Source organism: Budorcas taxicolor, chromosome 12, assembly GCF_023091745.1.
Source record: "Budorcas taxicolor isolate Tak-1 chromosome 12, Takin1.1, whole genome shotgun sequence".
Classification (NCBI taxonomy): Eukaryota; Metazoa; Chordata; class Mammalia; order Artiodactyla; family Bovidae; genus Budorcas; species Budorcas taxicolor.
Window position 1 is genome coordinate 2,378,145 of NC_068921.1, and position 7,249 is coordinate 2,385,393.

The following is a 7,249-nucleotide window of genomic DNA, read 5'->3' on the forward strand; positions in this document are numbered from 1 at the left end:
GAAAACAACCCACCCCCATATTCTGGCCTGGATAATTCCATGGACTGTATAATCCATTGGGTCACAATGAGTCAGACATGACTGAGCCACCTTGCCTTTCATTCCTCAAGATCACCATTACTATAATTATTAATTTCTTTTTCATGGTGCACAGAGTCTGTTGTCCTAGCCTTGATCAATGGGGAAGCCCATGTTTACCTGTACCAGCCTGGTTGCTCTTCCAGGAGACAATGTTAGCCAGGCTGTTCTGCAGAGGATGTGGGCTCCCATCTCCCTGCACTGGGCTGCATCTTCCAGAGTTGTTATGATCACCTAGTGTTTTCTCCTGGTCAGAATTATCTTCTAGATATCCAGACTACACATACATCTTTCTGGATAGACCAGGCAAATCCAAAAGAACACTCAGAAATTTTCCTTCAAATATTTTAAAAATATTTTAAATATAAAAGCATCACAATACCAAAGAATATTGTGTTTGATTCATAATCTCCATAATTAATAAGAGAAATGAAGGAGTGTGATCCCAATGATTATAGTATGCTAACTAATCACTTGGTTTCCTGTGTCCATGTTCTTTGTCCATCCTTGTCTGTACATACAAATAATTTAAAAGATATAGTCATACCATATAGGCATTAAAACAGGTACACAGATAAATAGAATGCAGTAGAGTCTTTCCAATCTGGATGTCTTTTATTTCATTTTCATGCGTAATTGCTCTAACTAGTACCTCTAGTATAACGTTGAATAGATGTGGTAAGAGCAGATATTGTATTATTCTTAACCTTGGAGGATCTAGTTTTCCCTCTTTAAGAATGATGTTAGTTGTGGATTTTTAGACATAGCCTGTACTAGGTAGAGGGCATTCCCTTCAACTTTCAGTTTATTGAGGTTTTTTTTTTTCCATGAAAGGATATTAGATTTTGCCAAATGCTTTTTCTGTGTCTGTTAAGATGATCATGTTGTTTTTTTCTCTTCACTGCATTAGTGTGGTATATTATATTGAATGATTTTTGTGTATTGAATTACCCATGCTTTGAGAAGATAAATCCTACTTGGTTATGGTGTATTATATTTTTATATGTTGCAGGATTTAGTTTGCTAGTATTTCGTTGAAGATTTTTGCATCTATAAGTGATATTGGTCTGTAGTTTTCTTGTGATGTCTTTGTCTGGCTTTGGTATCAGGGTCATACTGGCTTCATAGAATTAGTCAGAAGGGATTCTTGGACTTCTATAGGCAGCATCTGATGGCAGGATGTCTCACAGGAAGTTCTCCACTCCCAGGCATTGGTTCTGAGGCATGGGCTTCCTGCCTAAGAAGTACAGCAGCCAGCACCAGGGGAAGGTGATGGGCTTCCCCAAGGATGACTCTTCCAAGCGCATGTACCTCTCAGCCTTCCTTGGCTACCAGGCTGGCATGACCCATGTTGTGAGAAAGGTTGATAGACCATGGTCCAAAGTGCATAAGAAAGAAGTTGTGGAGGTTGTGACCATAGTGGAGACTATGCCCTTTACGACTGTGGGCACTATGGGCTTCATGGAAACACTATGAGGCCTCCAGACCATTAAGTCTGTCTTTGCCGAGCATATCAGCAATGAGTGCCAAAGGTTTTTCTATTAGAACTGGCATTAAATATAAGACAAATACCTTCACCAAATATTGTAAGAAGTGACAGGATATAGAAAGCAAGAAGCAGCTGGAGAGGAACTTCACCCCACACCCAGATGTGCCTGCTTCCTCTATGCCAGAATAAGTCCCCCCTAATGGAGAGCCAGGTGAACGGAGGCACTGTGGCCAAAAAAATTGGACTGGACCCATAAGACTCTAGAGCAGCAGGTCCCTGTGAACCAAATATCTGAGTAGGATGAGACAATTATTGTCACTGGGACAACTAAGGGCAAATACTACAAAGGGATCACCAGGCATTGGCACACCAAGAAGCTACCCTGGAAAACCTACCAGGAGTTTCACTAAGTTGCCTGTATTTGGGTGTGTCATCTTCCCTGGGTGGTCTTTCTCTGGCTTGGGCTAGGCAGAAAGGCTGCCATCACTGCACAAGATCAATAAGAAGATCTACAAGATTGGCCAGGGCTACCTCATCAAGAATGGCAAAATGATCAAGAACAATGCCTCTACTGATTACACCCAAAAGCATCAGCCCTTTGGGTGGCTTTGTCCACTGTGGTGAAGTGACCAACGACTTTTTCATGCTCAAAGACTGTTTGGTAGGAACCAAGAAGAGAGTACTCACCCTGTGCAAGTCTTTGCTGATGTGGACCAAACAGCAGACCCTAGAGAAAGTTAACTTCAAGTTTATTCACATCACCTCCAAATTTGGCCATGGCTGCTTCCAGATTGTGGAAGAGAAGAAAGAGTTCATGGGACCACTTAAGAAGGACTGAATTGCAAAGGAAGAAGGGGCTTAGTATCAGAATAGATTGTACAACTGGCAAAATCTCAATAAAGTTGATTTCCAGTGACAACAAAAGAAGATAGTGTTCCCTCTTCTATTTTTTAGAACAGTTTGCAAAGGACTGATGTCAATTCTCCTTTAAATGTGTGGTAGAAATCATCAGGATATAATTTCCTTTACACATTTAAATGGTATGGTATTAACACAGTGCTATTTTAGCTTGTATTTCTTTAATAACTAGCAAGGGAGGGATTGGGGGCAGGAGGAGAAGGGGACGACAGAGGATGAGATGGCTGGATGGCATCACTGACTCGATGGACGTGAATCTGAGTGAACTCCGGGAGTTGCCGATGGACAAGGAGGCCTGGCGTGCTGTGATTCATGGGGTTGCAAAGAGTCAGACACGACTGAGCGATTGAACTGAACTGAACTGAACTGAAGGTTAAACATCTTCCCATATGTTTCCTTATTAATTATCTCCCTTGGTATGTATTGTTTGTTCATATCCTTTGCTAATTTTTATATTGGGGTCTCAATGTTTTCTTATCAAGTTTAATGAGCCTTTTAGAGTTCAGTTCAGTTCAGTTCAGTTGCTTAGTCGTGTCCGACTCTTTGCGACCCCATGAACCACAGCACGCCAGGCCTCCCTGTCCATCACCAACTCCTGGAGTCCACCCAAACCCATGTCCATTGAGTCAGTGATGCCATCCAACCATCTCATCCTCTGTCATCCCCTTCTCCTCCTGCCCTCAATCTTTCCCAGTATCAGGGTCTTTTCAAATAAATCAGCTCTTCACATCATGTGCCCAAAGTATTAGAGTTTCAGCTTCAACATCAGTCCTTCCAATGAACACCCAGGACTGATCTCCTTCATAATGGACTGATTGGATCTCCTTGCAGTCCAAGGAACTCTCAAGAGTCTTCTCCAACACCACAGTTCAAAAGCATCAATTCTTTGGTACTCACCTTTCTTTATATTCCAACTCTCACATCCATACATGACCACAGGAAAAACCATAGCCTTGACTAGATGGACCTTTGTTGGCAAAGTAATGTCTCTGCTTTTTAATATGCTGTCTAGGTTGGTCATAACTTTTCTTCCAAGGAGTAAGCATCTTTTAATTTCATGGCTGCAATCACCATCTGCAATGATTTTGGAGCCCAGAAAAATGAAGTCAGTCACTGTTTCCACTGTTTCCTCATCTATTTCCCATCAAGTGATGGGACCAGATGCCATGATCTTAGTTTTCTGAATGTTGAGCTTTAAGCCACCTTTTTCATTCTCCTCTTTCACTTTCATCAAGAGGCTCTTTAGCTCTTCACTTTCTGCCATAAGGGTGGTGTCATCTGCATATCTGAGGTTATTGATATTTCTCCCAGCAATCTTGATTCCAGCTTGTGTTTCCTCCAGCCCAGCATTTCTCATGATGTACTCTGCATATAAGTTAAATAAGAAGGGTGACAATATACACCTTGCATACTCCTTTTCCTATTTGGAACCAGTCTGTTGTTCCATGTCCAGTTCTAACTGTTGGTTCCTGACCTGCATACAGGTTTCTCAAGAGGCAGGTCAGGTGGTCTGATATTCCCATCTATTTCAGAATTTTCCACAGTTTATTGTGATCCACACAGTCAAAGGCTTAGGCATAGTCAATAAAGCAGAAATAGATGTTTTTCTGGAACTCTCTTGCTTTTTTGATGATCCAGGGGATGTTGGCAATTTGATCTCTGGTTCCTCTGCCTTTTCTAAAACCAGGTTGAACATCTGGAAGTTCACAGTTCATGTATTGCTGAAGCCTGGCTTGGAGAATTTTAAGCATCACTTTACTAGCGTGTGAGATGAGTGCAATTGTGTGACAGTTTGAGCATTCTTTTGCATTGCCTTTCTTTGGAATTGGAATGAAAACTGATCTTTTCCAGTCCTATGGGCACAAGCGTGGCCAAGAGGAGCTACCCCATGCCCGAGGTCAGGGATGGTGGCCTAGAGGAGCTACCGCACCTCCAAGGTAAGGAGCAGCAGCTGCACTTTGCTGGAGCAGCCGTGAAGAGATACCCTACATCCAAACTAAGAGAAACCCCAGTAAGATGGTAGGTGCTGAGAGAGGACATCAGAGCGCAGACAGACTGAAACCACAATCACAGGTAACTAGCCAATCTGATCACACGGACCACAGCTTATCTAACTCAATGAAACTAAGCCACACCATGTGGAGCCTTTTAGAGTAGTTACCCTCAAAACATTATATTTTAATCTACTAATTTTTCATCATCCAGAAATGTCGTATTTTAAGCATAGGGAGGATAAGTCAGGTTTTAAAAACACTTCTACTTACAATTTCCTCTTAATTTTATCCTATTGGCAAATAAACTTTTCTACATTTATTGGGGTCAGCAGGAGGTTGCAAATCTAACTAAAAATAAACTGAGTTTCCTTGATGACGAGGTCGATTTAAAAAAAATTATTTTCTTGAATATTTATTTGTTTTCACTGTCAATCCAGGCATACAGACACACATGCACATGCACACACACACACGCATATGCACACACACACACGCATATGCACACACACACACACACACACACACATACATATATCAGACATACCTAATCCATAAGGTAATATCCTCCCTCTGAGTCCCTGCCGATGGTTCCATTTAGGGAGTTCAACTTGCTGAGTGCCATGCCTACATGCTCAGCTCAACACAACATCTAATTCAACTTCCCCCAACTTTTTTACACGAAGTGTTAAGTGTTAGTGCATTCGCTCAGTCATGTCCGACTCTGCAACCCGATGGATGTAGCCCACCAATGTCCTCTGTCCATGGGATTCTCCAGGCAAGAACACTGGAGTGGGTTGCCATTTCCTTCTCCAGGGGATCTTTCCAACCCAGGGATCGAACCTGGGTCTTCCACATCACAGGCAGATGCTTTACCCTATGAACCACCAGGGAAGCCCAAGGGAAACATCAAAATGGAAAACAAGCCATTTAACCAGTATGTATCTTGAAAACTTCATTCAGTTCACCATTTTAATGAAAAGCTAATGAAGAGGACTTGAGTCTTCTATAGGGACAAACATTTGATTAATAAGACCAGTTGGAAAAAAAATAAAAATAAAAAAAATAAGACCAGTTGGCATATGGTCTGCTTAGAGGATTTTAAACTAAAATGTTATTCCCTACAAGCCTATAACAATGCCTGGACAACCCTCATTAGAAAATGTGTTATTTGTGATTAGATTTGGAAAAGATTTATTCCATATATATTTTGTGTGGGTTATGTGTGTGAAGGTGAGTGAAGGTGAGTGGACTGTCAGTGTATGAGCTTAAATGAACAGAAAAGGAAATAAAACACATACCTTTTTTTTCATTCCATAATTTTTTAAATAAAATTTTATTTACTTTCCTAAACTTCCCACAATTTAATATTCCACAGAGGTGTTTTTGCTAGCACAGAGTAAGAGCCAAGTCACTCAAAGTCAGCCTCAATGAAGTAATTTAAACTACCTAGTGTAGATTTTCCCTGGCTCTTTGCACGATCACTGGAAACAAAACTGCTGTTTCTGTCTAGGAGGTTTTAATCTCCTAGTCTCTTGCCACTTCAGGTGAGCACACACAGCTACACAATGTTTTTCATGCCAAACTCATAGGGATAATATACATGTTGACCATATGGAAGGTGTTTTAATCATTCTTGTGGTTTTCATTCTTCTTTGGTCTATTTCTCCTAATCATAAATTGATCCTATTTTGCACATTTTATTCCTTTAAGAAGTTGCTGTCTCTTAAGTCATGTCAGACTCTCTGCCAGCATACAGGTTGCATCAAGCCAGGCTCCCCTGTCTTTCACTATCTCGCAGAGTTTTCTCAGATTCATATCAATGAGTCAGTGATGCTATCTAACCATCTCATCCTCTGCCACTCCCTTCTCCTTTTGCCTTTAATCTTTCTCAGCAATACAGTCTTTTCTAATAGGTTAGCTCTTTGCATCAGGTGAAAGAAAGCGAAAGTGAAGTCACTCAGTCGTGTCCTACTCTTTGCTACCCCGTGGACTGTAGACCACTAGGCTCCTCTGTCCATGGGATTCTCCAGGCAAGAATACTGGAGTGGGATGCCATTTCCTTCTCCAGGGTATCTTCCTGACCCAGGGATTGAACCCAGGTCTCCCACATTGCAGGCAGAGGTTTTAACCTCTGAGCCACCAGGGAAGCCCATCAGGTGGCCAACGTATTAGAGCTTCAGTATCAGTATACAATGAGTATACAATGTATCAGTATACAATGAGTATTCAGGGTTTATTTCTTTTAGGATTAATTCGTTTGATCTCCTTGCAAGCCAAGGGACTCTTAAGAGTCTTCTCCAGAACCACAATTCAAAAGTATCAGTTCTTCCAAGCTCAGCTTTCATCATAGTCCTATTCTCACATCTGTTCACGACTAACGGAAAAAACCACAGCTTTGAGTGTATGAAACATTGTTGGCGAAACTGATGTCTCTTCTTTTTAATACATTGTCTTGGTTTGTCATAGCTTTTCTTCCAAGGAGCAAGTGTCTCTCAATTTCAAGGCTGCAGACGCTGTCCACAGTGATTTTGGAGCCCAAGAAAATAAAATCTGTCACTGTTTCCTCTTTTCCCCCACCTATTTGCCATGAAGTGATAGGACTGGATGCCACAATCTTAGTTTTTTGAATGCTGAGTTTCAAGCCAGCTTTTGCACCCTCTTCTTTCAGCCTCATCAAGAGGTTCTTCGGTTCTCTTTCACTTTCTCCTGTTAGAGTGTTATCATCTGCATATCTGAGGTTTTTGATATTTCTTCTGGCAATCTTGATTCC

At 41.4% G+C, this 7,249-nt stretch overlaps 1 pseudogene; it reads left to right on the forward strand.

Annotated features, from left to right (window-relative positions):
* Positions 1-1,245: 1,245 nt before the first annotated feature.
* LOC128057821 (60S ribosomal protein L3-like) lies at positions 1,246-2,429 on the forward strand (annotated as a pseudogene).
* The last annotated feature ends 4,820 nt before the right edge of the window (positions 2,430-7,249 follow it).